The following is a 20,785-nucleotide window of genomic DNA, read 5'->3' as shown; positions in this document are numbered from 1 at the left end:
GAGGCTGAGGCAGGAGAATCGCTTGAACTCAGAAGGCAGAGGTTGCAGTGAGCTGAGATGGCGCCCCTGCACTCCAGCCTGGTCCATACAGTGAGACTCCATCTCAAACAAAACAAAACAAAACAAAACAAAACATCATCAAGGCTTCCCACTGGCGCTAGAATAAAATGCACACGTGACCCTGTCTGTGAGACCTCGTGAGCTCTGGCTGCTGCCTTTCTCCCTTCAGCCCCGTTTCCTAGAGCTTTCTCCCCCTCCACTGCACTGCAGGTCCCAGAGTTCCTAGAAGACAACATCGTGCTCATTCCCTCAGCAAAGCCTCTCTCCCCCGTTCCCTCCTCCCGGCTCGCCCGCGATCTGCTCTCCACACTGCTGGGTCCTTCTCATCCCTCAGCCCTCCCTCGACACCCGATCAGAGGTCACGCCAACCCTTGCCCTTTCCCACTCACCTTCCTTCATAGCACTTTTCATAATCACTGGTAATCACTTTATTTTATTTTGGCTCACTTATCATCTCTCTTCCCCACTAAAACATTAGCTCCATGAGGGCAAGGATCACACCTGGGTTCACTATCCTTGGTGCCTAGCAGAGTGTGTGGGACGTGGTGGTTAACAAAACTATTGCTTTTCAAAAAAATGAATGGATGTTAAATTCTTCATGCGGCCAACAGAGTGCTGAGTACGACACATAGGTGCTTGGTGGGTAGATGATTCAAATGGATAAAGAAAACACATCTTTATGCGTCACTGGAAGGCCAGGTACATCCACTCTCAGGAGTCCAGGCAAATGGAAGCGAGTTCATAGACGGAGCTGTGAAATACTCATTAGGACAAAGAGGACCCCAAATCAAGATAGATTTGAGAAAAAGCTGACGTTATCCATCTAGCACACTAACAAAGGACAGTTTGAAAAACAACTCTCAGAACACAGGGTTTTGTGTTCGGGAGAGGGGCCCACGTTACCAGGTGAAGGCTCTAGCTGGAGATGGGCAGGTTTCTGCTCCAGGAGAACCTAAAGCAGTAGCTTCGAAAGAAAGTCCACTGAGGCAGCTGGAGGGTAAGATAATCCCAGATCTAAGTTTGGCTTAAGGAGGTTAAATGGCATATTGTATTTACAAAGGTGGCCACAGTTTACATTTCAATAAAAAAAGAGATATAGTCTAACATTGCTTCTGTTTAAAGAGATAGACATAAAAGTAAGTTGAACTATTTCTTATTATCCTATTTAACTTATTTATAAAGATAAGCCTTATGAAATTGGGCTCAATTGGCAGCTTCCAGATATAAACCATCATAGAAAACATTTGCTTTTTCAATCTGAAAACAAACAGAAATCAGAGCACTAAAATTACTATGAATGATTGCATCTTAAGATGTTACATGAAATATTTATCTAAGCTTTACTATAAAATTCTCAAGTGTTTCAGATAGAGTCCTGTTTAATAAAAAAATGTGTTTCAATTTCATAGAGATCATGTGGGTCTCCCCTTACTTTCTTTGAAAAGAACGATTACTTTTTCTTCCTTAGTTAAGGAAAATAACACAGGCCCTTTAATTAGCATTAAATTTCACTCCAACCATGAAGGTGTCCATGCCAAAGGGTTTGGAAGCTCTGATAATATACTGTATTCTTTTTCTTTCTTTTTTTTTTTTTTGAGATGGAGTCTTACTCTGTCACCCAGGCTGGAGTGAAGTGGCACGATCTCATCTCACTACAACCTCCGCCTCCCAACCTCAAGTGAGTCTCCCGCCTCAGCCTCCTGAGTAGCTAGGATTACAGGTGCATGCCATCATGCCCAGCTCATTTTTGTACTTTTAGTAGAGACGGGGTTTCACCATGTTGGCCAGGCTGGTCTCGAACTCCTGACCTCAAATGATCTGTCTGCCTCAGCCTCCCACAGTGCTGGGATAACAGGTGTAAACCACTGCACCCAGCAGTATACGATACTCTTAAGTTTTTGTGGCCTCTGTGACACTCATTATAGGCTTAAGGTTTGTTCAAATGAGTGCTAAGAATTCTTACCTAGACAAGGTATTTCTTTTTCTATTTATTCAGTCCTTAAAAATACATATGTAGTGTTCCACTTGAACTATCTCAATTGTCACTGGCATTTCACATAAAATCACATTTGCAAAAAGGAGATGGAGTTTCCAAAGGGAGGTAGAATTAAAAAGCGAATTCAAATGAGGCTGCTTCACAGTATCAATTTCCCATACCTTAGCGACAAAGTTCAACTGGGTGTGGAATCTACCTCCTTACATAGAAATTACAACTTGAAAGCTATTTTTTTCTTTGTATTATTTACTTTTGCAATGGCACCACTTAAAAGAGCTTCCTGAAATCTTGTTTTCTATTTTTGGTGAGACTCACCCCTTTCCCTGTGTCCCCAAGACCATGAAAGAGGAAGCTGACACATTTCCCTGACTCCTTTCTAAGCTAGCATCATCTAACGGCAGTGGACTGGGAATGGAAGGCGTAGATTGTGGTCTTGTTTGCGTCATGAGCTCTGAGTCTAGTAGGGGAGACAGATATGTAAATAAATGGACTGCAGTGGGTATTGAATACAGCTTGCTGTGTGACTTTAAGCAAATCATAACCTTTCTGAGCCACAGTCCCGGATCCTGTGAGGATCAACTGAGGTAATATGTCAAAGTGTCCTATAATCTGTGATGTGATATACAATGATATACAAAAAAAGTTAAGACATTATAATGTTATAATGTTTGGTTTATAAACTCCCAAAAGTATCTTTTCACTTGGATAGCCTATAAATTCAGATGAAGCTTCCAGCTGGGATGAACAAGTTTTTATTTCTACATGTTTTTAATTTAAATGTCTGGAATCCACATTACTCCAGCACTTGGGTAACTGTATACAAATTATAAAGGGTTAAAAAGGGTGTATTATGGGAAGTACCTCTCACATCCCTGTCTCCTGCCAGAGTTCCCCTGGCCAAAGGCAAATGGTTTTTCAATGAATTCTTTCAGAGATATTTTATAATTTGTGATTGTGTTTTTATTTTGGTTATCAAGAGTAAATGTGAACATGTTAAACAACTGTCTTTACTTCCTTTTCTATAAATGTCTGTTTATATCGTTTGCCTCTTTTTCTATTGGTCACGCTCTCTCTCTTGAATATATGAAGTATTTCATCTGGCAGGTACAGTTCCTCTTAACAGATGAATGGCTGCATGGCTCACCCAAACCTCTGTATCTGCAGTCCTGTGAAAAGCTGGTCTTTCAGTTAGTGTAATAATGGCATAGACCATATATTGCCGTAAGAGGAAATGTTATGACCTGACTTGCATTTGTTTTCTTTTTGAGACAGGGTATCTCTATGTTGTCTAGGCTGGTCTCGAACTCCTGGCTTCAAGTGATTTTCCTACCTCAGCCTCCCAATTAGCTGGGACTACAGGTGTGGGCCACCATGCCTGTTGCATTTTTGAAAGCTAACCCTACTGTAATAAGCATCATGAAGAAAGGATTGAAGAGGAAGAGAAAGGTTACACGTGAGAAGACCAGTTAGGAGGTAGGTACATGACACATAATAGAAAATCACAATTAAATGCCAACACTAGCTAATCCTACTAAAAAAGTATTCCATTATGGATATTTTTAAAAGTTATTGAATATTGCCATAATCTCCTAAACAAATTGATAAAAAATTAGAAGACAGAAGTTAGCTAAAAATGAAGTATTTCTATTCATCCTAAATACAGAAACGATGCATGTCTATTAGCAGTTTCCTCATCTGTAAAATGGGGGCAATCATATCTACCTCATAGGGTTGTAGTGAGGATTAACGGACATAAACATGCATAAAAGGGCCAGCTCACAGGAAGCTTTCAACAAGCAGTAGCTTTTTTTTTTTTTGGAGATGAAGTCTTGCTCTGTCGCCTAGGCTGGAGTGCAGTGGAGCACTCTTGGCTCACTGCAACCTCTGCCTCCCAGGTTCAAGTGATTCTTCTGCCTCAGCCTCCTGAGTAGCTGGGACTACAGGTGTGCACCACCATGCCTGGCTAATTTTTGTATTTTTTTTTTTTTTTTTTCTGAGACAGAGTCTCACTCTGTCACCCAGGCTGGAGTGTAGTGGCACAGTGGCGCGATCTTGGCTCACTGCAACTTCCACCTCCTGAGTTCAAGCGATTCCCCTGCCTCAGCCTCCTGAGTAGCTGGGATTATAGGCACCTGCCACCATGCCTGGCTAATTTTTTTTTTTTTTTTTTTTTTGTATTTTTAGTAGAGACTGGGTTTCACCATATTAGCCAGGATGGTCTCGATCTCCTGACCTTGTGATCCGCCCGCCTCGGCCTCCCAAAGTGCTGGGATTACAGGCGTAATTTTTGTATTTCTAATAGAGACAGGATTTCACCATATTGGCCAGGCTGGTCTCAAACTCCTGATCTTGTGATCCGCCCGCCCAGTTCTTGTCACTATTATAGATTCAAACGAGGGTACAGGACAGGTGGCATGGTAACCAAGAGAGCACTGGGCGAGGATCTCATCCTGGCCTCCAAGTCTGCTGTGCAGATTCTAGCCAGTGACTTCACCTTTTTGGCCTCAGTTTCCTCACCTGCGCTCAATAGTTGTAGGGGCACTTCCAGCTATAGGTGTCTATGATTCTGGTTTAAACGTTTTTCTTTCCTAGGAAGAAATGTAAATCAAGTCTGCAATTTCCAAGTATATTTATTTCGAAGGTAGTTCTTTTCTTGTTTTGTTATATTTTTATTTTTGAAAGAAATACATTTCAAAATGTTTCCCAAGAAATCACATTTCAACTAAGACTTTTCTTCCTATTTATGGTGACATATTTGTTTGATTGCATCTTGCTTTTTTCAGAACGTTCTTCTAAGATGGTGTCTTGTAACAGAGTTTGCGAATAGCAAGCCTGACAGCTGAGGGAACGCAGCTGCGTCTTTAAAAGGTGTGACCTTTTCTAGTCATAAGCCATCTGAGTTTAGAGTACCACACTTTCTGAATTTAGGGAAATTCAGAAAATATAAAATGAATTTCCTGTATATTGTGAAAGTATATTGAATTACTAAATCTATTATGGAATTACAGGGTCCCAAGTAAATATCTAACATGGGAAAATTCAACCTTTAGACAAAGCACTAAATTAGATATTATCTACATGATACAAAATAAAGTTTCCTCGAAACCTCATATGAAAATATGATTAATATATTCATCCGTAACATAAATCTGCACCAGGGTTCTGATCAGGGAATTTCCTAGTTTTGAGTCCTGCACTGTATGCTCATACAGTCACCGAACTTGTACTACCACATTCCAAATGCAGAGATACCCTTCTGATGTTAAAACCAGACTACCCTTTCTGCCCTTTAGGGGAAAAAAAAATCAAGCAAAAGAAAAATCCTTAGAGAGAAGTTAAGGTAGTGGAGTAGGAGAAACACACCCCCTATGGATTTGTTTGGAAGCAGATCTGTTTAGAGGCTGCGTCTCCCATTTGCTGTGTGGGTCCACAGGCTCCTTTGTGTAAAGTGAAGAACGCACATCTTGCTCTGGCTTACAAGATCATTCACCCTGAGAGTCAAATAAGAAAAATCCATGCAAAAATGCTTTGCTAAACTGAAAACCACCGTGAAAACGCTATACAAAGGCATTACTATTGCCTTTATACTGATTCTGTGAGCCCTTTAGTCACTGCGCGGGGTTCCATCTGAGCTATCAAACTGGTAACTCAATCCACAGTAATGTCACACAAATCTTCTACCAGCATGCACCTATTTTACTCTAACATTCTCGAAACTGTGGTAAGAATAAGAAAGTATTTTTTAAAAAGCAAAAGATGTGATCCTTGCCCTCGAGGAACTGAAATTTTAGTTGAACAGAAAATAAAAGCCTATCAATAGGGAAAAATAATGAACTAAAATTACGAAGCAACTTATAACTTTATATGAGACAAGAAAAGTAACATCTTAGTCAACTAAATACCACCTCCTTTCTCTTCCATTTCTTGGTCATTCACGAGGTGCCAGGGGCATGAATGAGCCAAGCACAGGCAACATCTACCCTCATGGAATTAACATTCCAGCGGGAGACACAGACATCTGACAAATAACTCAAAGTCGGTGCGTGACGTGGAGAATAAAAGCAGCACAGGTGCTATGAGAGTATCAGGGGAAGACCCAATTTAGACTGGGATGGTGGAAGGTTTCCTCGAAGAAGTCACATTTCAGCTGAGACCTAAACAACGTGTAGGAAAGACCCGGGCAAATCTGGCCAGACAGCTTCTGAGAGGCTCCACTGCGACCAGTGGGTGTCATCCAAAGTGGATGTCCCAAGGCATGGACTTGGAAACTAAAGTTCCTGCATTCAGTTGAGTCTAGAGGTCACTGGAGGTACCCTTTTACTTGGCTGGTTTAGAATTTTAACTTCTTCAAACCATCTGTAGCCCAGCTACCAACTATCAAGAAATGACCACCCACACCACAAGAAAAGCCAGCATTGACGACTTCCTGCCCTCTAAGCTTTGAGCATCTCCAGCCAGGCCCCAGGCTTATTGGTTTTCCTCCTCTAAGAAGAAAATCTTCTGCTTGTGCCCAAGGCTGGTGCCTACACTTGGGCACTGAACCGCCTTCTGCATCTCTCAGATATCTGTGTTCATTCAAAAATCATTCACTGTCTCTTGACTCCTCAACTGGCTGAAGGCCTAACTTAGCCCAGCACACGAGTCTGCCGCCCTACCCTGGACACGCAGTCACCGGGTACTCCCATTCTGGTTCCGTCACTTAGGCTCTGAGCTCCCTGTAGCCCCTGGGTTGCTTCAGACCTGCAAGTCCCTGCACATCCAGTCACTCAGCAAATACGTATAAACTTAGCAAATCTGCATTCTCAGGTTCTAGGTAAGGTGCCATTCCCTGGCCTATGAGCAGCTGATCTTTAATGAGCATATATTATATGCTAACAGCTTGTTCATTATTAGCCCATTTCAGCTTCAAATCAACCTAAAGACAGTGAGGCACACAGAGGTTGATTTGTGAGGCCACTTTCAAACTTTTTTTTTCAACAATCCATACTTTAGAGACATATTTTATGTCATGATCCAATGTGCATATGTTTACATACTTACATATACTATTCACATACACTCTACATTTTCCAGAACAATGTTGACCCTTATTATGTACAGTGCACTCTGATATTTTACATATCATGGAAAGATCCACTAATGGGAGGCATAGCTTAAAAAACAAGATGGTGTGCTGTGTCCTTTGGTGCAGCTGTTTTTACAGGTGTGCCTAGAAGGCCACTTGCCTTCATACAGCTGATGTGCACCTGTTCTGTATGACTCTGTTAGTGCTATCTTCCATGACATTCCTTGCCCTTCCAGGAAAGCAGTCACTTTTATAAGCATGAAAAGCACCACGTATGTTAGCTGTGGCCGTGCAGTTAGCACACTGCTATTGTTTTTTGTGCAACTGTTTCTCTCGCCAGACTGTAAGTTCTGGAGGCTTTAAAACACACTCTCCTCTCATCTGCCCAAGCAAGGTATCTGGCATAGAGTTAGAACCAAAAACATGTGAAAAATAAACCATCTTCATTCAGACCCATTTGTTCTTACTTTACAAAAGCGGCTTAATAAATTGGATTGTTTCGTTCTTCATCTCACGGTGTTTTCAAAGAATCATTTCTGAGGAAAAGGAGACAGCTGTCCAAGAAAGGACTGTTGTGAGAAGGAACAACTGATAGCTGACAGCAAGGCAAGGAAGAAAAACGAGTCTACTAGGCCAGAAAGCACGATTATTTCCATGGCCTAAATATCTATCAGACGCATCCACCCTGTCCATCTCCACAGCCACTGCGAAGCTGTGAGGAGTGAGGGCTCTGCAGACCAACTGCCTGGGCCAAATCGTGTCTTCACCACTTACTAGTTCAGCAGCTGTGGGCACGTTAGTAACTGCAAAGCATCACTTTCCTTTTCTGAAAAATGTGGATAACTGAGCCTACCTTGTAAGATTAAACGAGAAAATGTGTAAAGCACACAGCTCAGTGCTTGCACACACTAGAGGTTTAATAAATGATAGCTACTATTATTCATATTATTTTTAATGCAATCTACCATTTATTTCCTGACTCCAAGTTTCCAAACTAATTTCTCTTGCCGGGTTTCCCTACAAACCATTCATCAGTGAAGCCAGAAAATGCTGCAAGTCCTTGGATGGTGGTTAATCTCTGGAGGTGCAATGCCACACCTGTGAGCCTCCTGGCATGCCTTCCGAGGCTGCCCCTAGGGAGTGGTGGCTCCAGGCTGGGCCTGCCTGTCCCACGCCTCCTCTACAAGGCCAGCTAGAGCTCAGGGGGATCCTGCCTCACTTAGCTCACTATGCAGAAAGCCCTGTGCCCTTCCAGATAAATGGTTCCAGAAATAATTGGCCGACCATGTTATTTGGCTCAGAAAAGCTCAGCTTGTCAGTTTTAGGCCACTCAACCAACAGCTATAGTACTGATTAGCTCTGGGCGGCCTAAGAAGCAGTATACATCCTTCCTGATCTGGCAGATTCCCCAGAGTTTGCTTGTGGGGTGGCGGGTGGTGGGGGGTGTGGGGGGCGCAGAGAGAGAAAGAAAGAGAGAGAGACAGAGACAGAGAGAGAGAGAGACAGAGAGAGATCTCAAAATCCCCATCGAGTACCTGAATAGACTCTCAATGTGAGGAGAAGGGCCCTGACTTCTGGTTACCATGGGATCTCAAGCACCCATGGCAGTGAGTAGCTTGATAAACATTTGTCTTAATGGATGAAACAACCCATTAGGTTTTTTGTGGGGGTTAAAGGAAAACCAGTCTGAACTAAGAAACCCATTCCTGGCCGGGCACAGTGGCTCATGCCTGTAATCCCAGCACTTTGGGAGGCTGAGGTGGGTGGATCACCTGAGGTCAGGAGTTCAAGACCAGCCTGGCCAACATGGTGAAACCCGGTCTCTACTAAAAATACAAAAAAAGTTAGCTGGGTGTGGTGGTGCACACCTGTAATCCCAGCTACTTGGGAGGCTGAGGCAGGATAATCACTTGAACCTGGGAGGCAGAGGTTGCAGTGAGCCCAGATCGTGCCACTGTACTCTAGCCTGGGACAGGGTGAGACTCTGTCTCAAAAAAAAAGAGAAGACCGTTCCCTTTCTAGCTGTAAGTTAGAGCACGCAGGACCCTGGCCTAGGAAATGGTGCCCTGGCAGGTTCTGCTGCCCCAGAGCTTGTGTGAGGGTATGAGCCCGACCCAGGCAAGCGCGTTTCCACCACATGCTAAGAGGCGAATCACTTGTCCTCAAGTTCATTTCAGCGTTACATGGTGTTAATTTAGATAATGGATTCTAATACAATTTGATAATTGTTTGAATTCCACATTTTGTATATCTAATAGCTAAAGACAGGGGTAGTGGTGGGCTGCCAGGATATTCCCTGGAGTCATTCAGTCTGCATTTTGAAAGGACTGTTTTATTTAGGGGCATTCTCCTGTGAATAGTAATATTAGCATCAGTGAAAAATTCCTATTCCAACAATCCATTCTTGTTACATGGCAATGTAAGCAGTGTTCGCGTAAGTCTAGGAAAAACGCTACTTCAATCTCTATTATGGAGACCTGTGTTAAAGACTAAGCCAAGAGACATTTTTCTTCTATGAATTAAAAACAAGAAATCCCTTCACTGCCCTCTTGCAAAACTGGCCTAGTTGGCCTAATGACAAGCCAGTCATTGTCATAGGTGCTTGAGACCCAGTGGTAAACAAACTAGCATTTCTAAAACATGTCCCTGTGTTATTCTTAGATAAGTGAGTTTTCCAGACCTTTCCAGTGTGTTCTGCAGCAGTGTCCTATCTGTGGTTTGGTTAGCGGAGACTTTCCCTAGTTTATAAAATGTTATATGTGAGCCAGGCACAGAGGCTCATGCCTGTAATCCCAGCACTTTTGGAGGCTGAGGCGGGTGGATCACTTGCAGGAGTTGAAGACCAGCCTGGCCAACATGGTGAAACACTGTCTTTACTAAAAATACAAAAATTAGCCGGGCGTGGTGACATGTGCCTATAGTTCCAGCTACTCGGGAGGCTGAGGCAGGAGAATTGCTTGAACCCAGAAGGTGGAGGTTGCAGTGAGCAGAGATTGCGCCACTGCACTCCAGCCTGGACGACAGAGTGAAACTCCACCTCAGCAAAAAAAAAAACAAAAAACAAACAAAAAAAACTATATATGATTCTCTTATTTGTAAAAGAGATAATCTTTATAGCAAAGATCCAATGTTGCTTTCTAAACCTTAGCAGACAAAAAAAAATTAAAGAAACTGATTTATGACATCCTTATAAGCAAATCACATCTTCTATATAAAAGAAGGAAAAAATGAATATTTTTGTATAGTAGGAATACAGAAAAATTCTTCCCTGGATAAGAGAGAGACCTAACTTTAGAAATTTTCAAAAATAGAATGAAACTGTATTTAATTTTAAGAGTAAACTTAGTCCTTAAAGCATATTTGGGGGTAGACGACATAAAGGCAACAGTGATGAAGCTCCATGAACTTAAACAGGGCAATGTTGTCAAAGCTCCAAAATCGCCAGGGATGGGTCCAGTTAAAGTACCATCCAATGAAAACCTATGTCTAAGTTTGAAGGGTGTTACAAAACTGAGTTAGAAACAAAGTCAAATAAAAAGTGAAAGCAAAACTAGGAAATTTGGGGAAATAAAACTGGGAGGAATTTTAACATGGATCTTGTTTAGCCTCCAATCATGTATTCTTTTCCTCTACATGGGACACAGCAAATTCTGCAATGTAAGCATTAGAAACTTCAAATCCTGTTGGAAAAAGCAGAGTCAAGCATGAAACCCAAGTCACCATTCATCCTACCCATGAAAGAGAAATCAGCAAAGACAGAAAGCGTGCGTGGCCAGGCCCATACAGGAAAGCACAAAATCAATTACAGAAAAATTTAATTTCTTCATCAAAGGTGCCTCATCAGCTAGCAGAGAACTACAGCATTGTCAGGATACCAACAAGACGTCCAAGGCAACAGAAGCCACCGAAAAGCAAGCACGTTTTTCGTTTGGCACATGGACAATTGATATTCATGTTGGCATCTGTCTCTTCAAGCCAGTTCAATAAAAGCTGCTTTGCCATGTGTGTGTGCCACGGTTACATACCACACCACCTTTGCAGTGTCTCCACCCAGAAAGACAGGCAGAGGCATTTCTCTTCACAAATAGGTGTCACATCCCCATTTGGAGAGAAAAATAGATTTAAAAAAATATTCTCGTTACATTTAACTACGTTCAGTGTTTATTTGCCTGCCTTCCTCTCTTCACAGCATGAACTACTTTGAAGAAGACAGAAACTAATGGCCCGTTCAAGGCTTTAACCCAGGCCCCCCGCGCCGCACCAGCTGTGCTGTTAGGTTAACTGGCAAAACTACTCCCTCTCCTTCCCCACTACCACAGAGCCTGATACTTGCAGCCGGGCACAGCAACCTCTAAGCTGTCCCCATCCACCCCACAAACTCCTTTCCGCTACTGACTGGTCCTGAAACTTATACCACCTTCACTGGGCAAATGAGAGTCCGGGGAGGGGTCAGACTGAGCACCCAGATGACAGATGGGGACAGAAGATCCAGTCATTCCTTACACAAATCTTTTAAGTTTTAGCTGCAAAAGTCCGCTTCAGTGCTGAGGAAAAAGACAAAGTATGTAAGTCGCTATGCGCTGGAGAAGCAAATAAACTACTTTTTAAGGCTTTCGACCCAGGTCTCACCTGAGGTATCTGAACCTGATCTTACATTTACTATGTTCACGGTGCTTTGCAGTTTTTACTGTTAGATACAAAATCTTATTTGAATTGCGCAATATATCCATGATCCTCATTTCACAAATAGTCCAAAGATACAAAACTAGTTAGTGATAAAGCTTGTACCTAAACCCAGATCTTCTGATTCCAAAGTCCCTGCAGATTAAAATGAGAAGCAGCAGGTAAAACATGAGGCCCTGGAGTTCTGAAACTGACAAGGCCACGGTCCCTCCACTCGCAGAGTTCTAGAGTCTGGAACAGGGTTCAACTGCGAATCAACTGTAATCCCAGCTGTTAATGGGTCACCAACACTGTACACATCTGGGCTGCTTCAGAGGGTGCCTAGCCCATAGGGGCAGCACGGTGACTGGTTATGCTTCCTTCATTTGTTCACCCAACAAACACTGACTCAAGCACCTACCAAGAGCCAGGCTGAGGACCTTAAGAATTAGGACAAAATACAAAGGTAAGAAGACCCACAGGGGTGGTGGGGGTGTGGCTGAGGTGGGATGGCTGCAGAAGTGTTCCAGTTGGAGAGAAGGGTTTATATAAAGATCCCAAGAGGTTCAGTGTGGCAGGTGTTTGAGAGAGAAAGCAGTGTGATGACAGGGAGGCCAGCAAAGGAGGCCGGGGCTGGATAAGGACAGGCCCCTTGACCACATAGATCAGTGCGCCTTTATCCAAGGCACAGGCAAGTGACTAAAGGCATAGATGGTGAGGAATGACATGCTCTCACCGGTCTGAGGAGGTGGAATATGATCTCAAAGGCATGAGGCTGGGGATAGGAGGAACAGCGAGGAGGCTGTGAGGTTAACTAGGTGTCTGGACTAGAGTGGTGATAGTGGGTATGGAGAAGGGGTGTGTGGGAACCTCTACTGGGGAAGAGTTGGTGGAACTTAGTGACTAATTAGTTTGGGGCAGATGGGGGAGAAAAACGCATCAAGGATGGCTTCTGAATTTTTGGCTTTGGAAAAAGACAACGGTTTTTCACTGACACAGAAAAAACACAAAAGGAACAGGAAAAAGTGTTGTTATAAATCAATGAATTTACCTAAGATCCAGATGTTCTCAAATACTTTCAATGAAGAATAATGAGCCAATTACAAATAAGTATTAAGTATTAAAAGCCCACTTTAATTGGCAATTCAAAAAATTACTGCATATAACAAAAGTAACAAAATATGCTTCTTTTAAAATGTTCTAAAATTTAGACTGATGCTTCCTCAATGAATATAAATGGACTCCTATTGTGTGTGACATTTGTTTTCCCAGCTTTGGGATGAACCTGTTTCTGGATAGCTGGCTTAAAAGGAACTTAATAAACCTGACACAAGTCCTGTGCCATGACTGCCTTCATTACTGACTAGCTTTGGCTTGGTCCACAGTCTAGCACAGAGGCAGAGTTCTGAGGCTGAAGAAATTAGAAGCAGCTTTCCAGAGTGGTGTCTAGATATTCTCTTTTGTATAAAGCCTCCCATTTGAGTTTATTTTCATCTTTCATACATCACAAAGAAGGGATCTTCAATTAAGAGCGGAGGCTAAGTTAATTGCATCTGGGGGTGAGGGTAGATTATTGCTGATGCCCTACCAGGTTGATCTACAAACTTACACAGCATACATTAGGAAAATGATACATTTACTCTTTAAAACTAGAAAGGTAGATTAAGAGAATATTTTCTGACAACCAGTATATCTTACGATACATCTCAGCATCTGCAGATTTACTGTCACACTTACAACCGGGAATCCAATAGAAAGAAGAACAAAACGGTTTCCGTAGGTTGCAAAAACAGAAAAAAGTATCAAACCCCACTTCCAACTCCTTAACAATTATCTGGGTGGTCTCCTTCATTTCAGTACTGACTTGTTAATCTATTCTTGAATATTAAGGAATTAGGTCAATTAAGATATTCAAGAGTAATTTTCACATTTAAAAAATAACTTTTGGTATAAATATCACCATAAAACTAGCTGACAACAGTAAAAAAATTTCAAAATTTTACATATTTCTATCTAAATGCCCCTGGGTCATAAAGAGCACGGCTGGGGTTGGGGAGGGGACTCAGCACAATCCATTTAGTGCCAGGCTCCAGGTGCAAGGGCTATGGCTCATACTGACACCCACTGTAAGTACAGCTGTGCAGTCATGGAAATGCATCTGGGAAGAACAGAGGCAGGGGGGAGCAGCAGCAGTAGCTTTAATCTTGTGTAAGATCAAAATACTAACAGTGAGTTCAGAGGGACAAACACTGTGTTACAGCAAATGACATACAGTATTTATTGGTAACATTGTAAGCTTTCTTAATTCCACAACAATAAAGATTTTCTAGTTCGGTTGTCCTGTGCTTTGACAGGGTGTGAGAGCTGGATGGCTTTAGTTGTTCGGCTCAGTCTCTGCTGAGCATCTGTGAAGCCCCAGCCTGCTGCCGACATGGGGGTCCCTGGCAGGGGATGAACACCGACGGCCACGCAGGCCCTGGGGAAGCTCAGTCGAACTCATAGGAAGACACTGAATTCATTCTTTTTCCCCTGATTGCAGGAAAAGGTAAGAGAAAGATGTGCCCGCAGCCAAAAGGTGTGCACTATGCAAACAGAATGTGACTCGAAATCTGATAAGGAATTCTACTCAGACTTTGTAAAGAAGCTAAAATATACCATTAATTAGTAGGAATAAAATTATACCAAGGCAGTTAACATTCGGGGTTAATAACAGAAGCAGCATATAAAAAATGAAGACATATTGAATAATGAAATATTCAATAATGAAGACTATTCAGTCTAAACAAAATATGTAATTTTGAAACCTCAGACTTTTGAAGTATAGAAATTTTGATTCACCTTTTTGTGGTAGTACACAAAAAGAACCTTGAAATGCCTGATCATACCCCATCTGCTACACACTTTGCTGGGTAATGGCACTGTCTGTATTTACAAAAATGTAGCTACTGATAAATATTCCTCTGTGAACATCAGATTCCAAAGATGAGATTTTTGTGATTCTGCTGACAAACAGCTGTCAAGATCCCTATGTTTGGCTGGACAAAATACCAGAGGCTTAGAACAACACAAAATTTTGTTATCTATTTTCTCTATAGAACTATAGAGAAAATACACAACTCGCCCAGCTCACCTAATGTTGGTGTCACTGATAAAGCAAAAGCCAATTTTCAATCAGGTACAGCGTGCTTTGACTACAACTCCTCTTTTTCAACAGTGGAGAGGAAAAGCCAGTCCTTGTGTAGGTTGGAAAGTGGGCAGAAATGAAGGTTGGGGGGATTGTTATTCAGTAATTCTGGAAGATTTCACCTAAGATGCTTTCAGCACCGATCTGATGGCCACACAATGGTGCCAGAGAACTGCCTCCAGCAACAGAATACATTTCCTCTTGGCTCACAGTCCTGGAGCAGCATCCATTCTGCTCGCATCTGTGTCCGAAAGGGGAAGTTCTTAGGGGTTCTGCTTCAGCATATCTCAAGGACTAATTAAATCCTCATTATGACCTTCTAATTATTCAAATACTATGGGATTACACTAGGAAAGTCCCTGCTGGCTTACTAGATAACAAGGGTTAAATAACCTGTGTTGATTTTGGGAATCCAGATCTAGTTCAGACCTTCAGAAAACCACCGGCATTAACATGAATGTTTAACTAGACACCACTGTGAAATTAAAAGGGAATTCAATTAGAAGGTTTTCGAAAAATTAATTTTGACCTCTCTACATCTGTCCAAATAAATAAGCTTTCTTTCAGCATTTTCACCTAATTGCTAATCCAATAAACTAGAAGGGCATTTGTTAGTTTCATTAAGCTTAACGTGTCACTGGGGTGAAAAATGTAGTAACTTTAATGTTAATAATTATTATACTTATTTATCTACTCAGATGACTATTCCGTATTCCCTCCAAGACTTCCGAAGAGGACAACCTATTAATAAGCCGTTTCCTATTTTTCTTTTTGAATTTCAAGACATATAAAGATTAAGAAATAAGGATAAAACAAACGTGAACTGGTCACCTACAATTTTTGTAAGATTCATTTCAGTATTTTAAGGTTATCTGAACTGTTCCTCCAATGCCTTCGGTGGCCTAATTTACACTGCTTGATTTTTTGGCAAGGTGATTTAGTAACATTTCTGTATAATGCCATATGAGGTCTACAGAGAGGTTTAAAATAAAAACCAATGGCAAATGTGTTACAACAGAATACTAAACTGAGGTTTTTACTGTTTTTCTTTAAAATTCATGTACATAATGAAGAAGTAAAGGCCAAAAAATCTGAACTAATTTTCTTTATTTAGTTAAAAAGAAGTTCCGCCGGGTGCGGTGGCTCACACCTGTAATCCCAGCACTTTGGGAGGCAGAGGCAGGCGGATCACGAGGTCAGGAGATCAAGACCATCCTGGCTAACATGGTGAAACCCCATCTCTGATAAAAATATACAAAAAAATTAGCCGGGCGTGGTGGCGGGCACCTGTAGTCCCAGCTACTCGGGAGGCTGAGGCAGGAGAATGGCGTGAACCCGGGAGGCGGAGCTCACAGTGAGCTGAGATTGCGCCACTGCACTCCAGCCTGGGTCACAGAGCGAGACTCTGTCTCAAAACAAACAAAACAAACAAACAAACAAACAAAGAAAACTTCCAGCAGCACAATACTAAATCAAGTTTTATACTGGAAAACAGAAGATGTAGAGGAGGCAATACTATGTAAGAGAGGAGAGAGCCCAATAAATATCTAAAGTTTTCCCTCCATTTGTAACCTATGATGCCATATCCATATTTACTTGCACAAATACCTTTTATACATAGAAAATATCAACTGTAGAAACTCACAGTTATTTTCATCTGTGTACAATGTGGGGAAATGGATTTGTGACTGATGTCCTGTGACAAAACTCAATACCAAAACCACCAGATAAAATGGGCACCGAAAAAGAGATGGGGTGGGGACGGGGACTGCAGGTTTACAAAGGACTGCTGTCAGGAAAGCTGGGCACTTCACTGACCTTGCTGTCACCAGAGGTTTGCAGAACCTCTGACACACAGGGTACATGGTTTATTAACATATGCTCTTCCTGAATGGGAACACAGGACCAAGTAGAAAACAAAGATCAGAGCAAGGGTTCAGCTACTTGAGACTGGGGGGACTTAGGCTCCAAGACAGTGTTGCCAGCATCACTGCCCCATGAGGACTTGGAGGGAGAACTCAGAAAACTGCACCTCTAGAGAGAAGTAGGTTGCATCATCTCTCACTCTCCATCATCTCTTGTCTCTGTGCAAATGTGTTTCTAGATTCCGTGCCATTAAAGAAAATGTTATCTCCTGTGGGTACATTAAAGAAAGTACGTATATGGTGGACTATTACTATATTATCAGAATCCTATTTATTAAAACAAACTAAGTATAAACAGAACTGTTCAATGTGGTTATTTCAGCACTTAGCAGTACAGAAGCAATGTCATTACCTTTTCTATCAGGGTCTATGGTTTCCATGATATACCCTTTTTTTTTTTTTTTTTTTTTTTGAGACGGAGTGTCGCTCTGTTGCCCAGGCTGGAGTGCAATGGCGTGATCTCAGCTCACAGCAACGTCCGCCTCCCTGGTTCAAGCGTTTCTCTTGCCTCAGCCTCCTGAGTAGCTGGGACTACAGGCGCACACCACCATGCCTGGTTAATGTTTTGTGTTTTTAGTGGAGACGGGGTTTCACCATGTTGGTAAGGCTGGTCTCGAACTCCTGACCTCAAGTGATCCACCCGCCTCAGCCTCCCAAAGTACTGGGATTACAGGTGTGAGCCACTGTGCCCAGTCTGACATACTCGTTTTAAATAAAGATACTAACTCACTAATGTATTTCTTGGCCTGTTTCTTTCAGCACTTCCCTAAACAAGGTAGGTATATATCAACTGTAAGAGTAAAAACAAAGTTAAGTTACTTTCCAATATGGGGGAATGAATTTTGGGGGATTTCCTAGTAAGAGTTTTCTTAGATCTGCTTTCCATTGTGTATGCTGCTGGTACATACCAAATGATGGTCCAACAAACAGATGTTTCTATTATTGTGCCAAAGCATTAAAGTCACTGTCATTTAGACACCTGATCAGGTGGCACTTGATCAAAGGTTATTAGGAGCTAACATTTCTTCCTAAGTTTTAATAAATAATAAAGCCATTTTCTTTAAAGCCTTGCTACCCAGTGCTGGAGGAAATTTCACTCATGCAAGGCAAAGCATCTTCTAACATAACAGTCATTTTAAAATAGAAAGTTTTCCTTTTCAGGGTGTTGCCTAACCAACAAACACACACAAAAGGGAATGCACAGTGATATAGCTTGGCTTTGTGTCCCCACCCAAATCTCATGTTGAATTGTGTCCCCACCCAAATGTTGGAGGTGGGGCCTGGTGGGAGGTTATTGGATCATGGGGGTGGTTTCTAGTGGTTTAGCACCATCCCCCTAGTGCTATCTCATGAGAACTCACGAGATATGGTTGTTTAAAAGGGTGTAGCACCTCCCCTTTCACTCTCTTCCTCTTGCTCCTGCCATGTAAGATGTGCTAAATTTGCCTTCACCTTCCATCATGACTGGAAGTTTCCAGAGGCCTCCCCAGCCATGCCTGCTGCACAACCTGCAGGACTATGAGTCAGTTAAATCTCTTTTCTTCATAAATGATCCAGTCTCCAGTAGTCCTTTATAGCAGTGTGAAAACAAACTATAACAATATAATAATGTCTCTCACAGTCTTTCAGAGGAGGTTTAGAGATCACATTCATAAAAATCAATTCACATTTAGCAACTTATATAATTTATATTTACTATTTGAAAGAAATGGTTATGGCCGGGTGTGGTGGCTCATGCCTGTAATCCCAGCACTTTGGGAGGCCGAGGCAGGTACATCACCTGAGGTCGGGAGTTGGAGACCAGCCTGACCAACATGGAGAAATCTCATCTCTACCAAAAACACAAAATTAGCCGGGCATGGTGGCACATGCCTGTAATCTCAGCTACTTGGGAGGTTGAGGCAGAAGAATCGCTTGAACCCAGGAGGCAGAGGTTGCAGTGAGCTGAGATCGTGCCATTGCACTCCAGCCTGGGCAACAAGAGTGAAACTCCATCTCCAAAAAAAAAAAAAAAAAAAAAAAAAAAGAAGTGGTCATTATAACCACCCAGCTTGTTACGTACTTGGTATCAGTTACCCAAACTACACTACATATAAGAAAGGCAATCGAAGGAAAAACAATAATCATATTAACATGGTAATTTCCATACAGTGGTACCACTAAAGAGCCTAGATTTTGCCTTGAAAGTGGATCAATTTAAGTTAAAAGTTTGATTTAGCTAAGTTTCCTAATTGTTGTCCTGTTTTTCACATCTGGTTTTCTACATTGCCCAATTTCCCAAACACGTATCTGTTGGAAAGGGTTGGGAAAGACATTGTTCAAGGATCTGAGAGGGTTTCTTTTTGTTTTCTTCTTAGTAATAAAGGTTAAAATTTTAAGACTTTCAAATAAGGGAACTTTTACCCTTTAACACTTGTTAAAATAAAAAGAACTGTACCAGTGAGAGTGATGTTACAGGGTTATGGGGTGAATCTTCATCTCAGTTCTCTGCCTGACCCGAGTAGGCACCCAGTGCAAGACAATTTCCTTTTCCCCCACAGTGACCCAACAATACAACACAGGTGCAACTCACAACCAAAAAAAGGATTTTAGTAAGAATCACGCTTGCTTGGCACCAGTACACTATGAACTTCTATAATGCCTTCAAGATGACCAGAGCCATATGAGGAGTTAACACAGATCAAGCAATTTAGAGAGATGATATGGGATAAAAGGATGATTTAGAGCAGGTCACAGTAGAGAATTTAGGGAAACAAATGCACATATTCACACAATTATTAAAATCTATTTTTATTTTTTTGAGACAGGGTCTCACTCTCTGTTGCTCAGGGTGGAGTGCAGTGGTGTGATCACAGCTCATTGCAACCTCGACCTCCATGGGCTCAGGTGATTCTCCCACCTCAAAAACCTATTATTGTACTATTAGAAGGCAGTGGTTTTCAAGGTATGGTCCTCAAACCACTGGCATCAGCAATATCTGAGAACTTGCCAAAAATGGAGGTTTTAAACGTCCCAATTCAAACCTTCTGAATTGGAAACTTGGGGGTGGGGCCCAGGAATCTCTTTTAACAAGTCCTCCAGGTGATTCTCACACACTGTAAAGTTTAAAAACCATGAACTATTCCATTATTAAAACATTATATTATCGACTATACCTTAAATTATAATAAGAAGTTATATATGTAATGGTATTAGAAAATGAAAAATTCATTTTATCCCTCTGAAACATTCAACACAAATGATATGTAGAGAAAGCAAATCTATCTTTTCGTTGACATTAGTTTCTAAACATGTTGCTGAGTTTGTAACATGTAAAATAACTTAAACCTCATAATTCTAATCAGAAACAAATCATCATCTCTACAACTCATATACAAATAATTATAAACAGTAGGGGTCAGGAGCCCAGTACATATTAGCTGCCAAGGTGGGAACTTCTGGCCTCTGGGCCTGTGTGAGAGAGGAGCGGAGTGCAGGACAGCAGTATCTCTCTCGTTTGTTGTGGGATGGAGCAGGCAAGCCTTGCCCCACAGCAAGGGAAGTGACCTGCCACCGCACCAGGGGTGCACAGGTAGGCTTCTTGTACCTCCAGAATACACCAATCTGGATTAAAACCACCACCACCACCAAGAGTAGCTTTACTACTCCAAGGGATAATGAAGACAGAGGTAAATATGGGTGGGCTTAAGGTCTCTGCAAGGCAGTAAGAAATGCACGGCAGGGATGACAGGCAGGACTGAGCTAAAGGTCAAGAGCACTGGCAGATGTGGGGCCACTTCTCTCCAAAGGTTTCAGGAAAAGCCCATATTCTTTTTTTCTGGGACTGGCACTAACTAGCTCCTGAGAATAAGGAAAGTCACACCTAACCGCTACACTCCCCAGTTGCTTTAGGT

At 41.9% G+C, this 20,785-nt stretch overlaps 1 protein-coding gene across 11 annotated transcripts in view; it reads right to left on the bottom strand.

The window, feature by feature from the left end:
* Positions 1-20,785, bottom strand: part of ARID1B (AT-rich interaction domain 1B) — a 437,019-nt gene that overhangs the window by 77,923 nt on the left and 338,311 nt on the right. The gene's annotated exons all lie outside the window — the stretch shown is intronic.

This window comes from Gorilla gorilla, chromosome 5 (genome assembly GCF_029281585.2).
Source record: "Gorilla gorilla gorilla isolate KB3781 chromosome 5, NHGRI_mGorGor1-v2.1_pri, whole genome shotgun sequence".
In the NCBI taxonomy this organism is placed as follows: Eukaryota; Metazoa; Chordata; class Mammalia; order Primates; family Hominidae; genus Gorilla; species Gorilla gorilla.
This window is presented reverse-complemented; position numbering and strand designations above follow the sequence as displayed.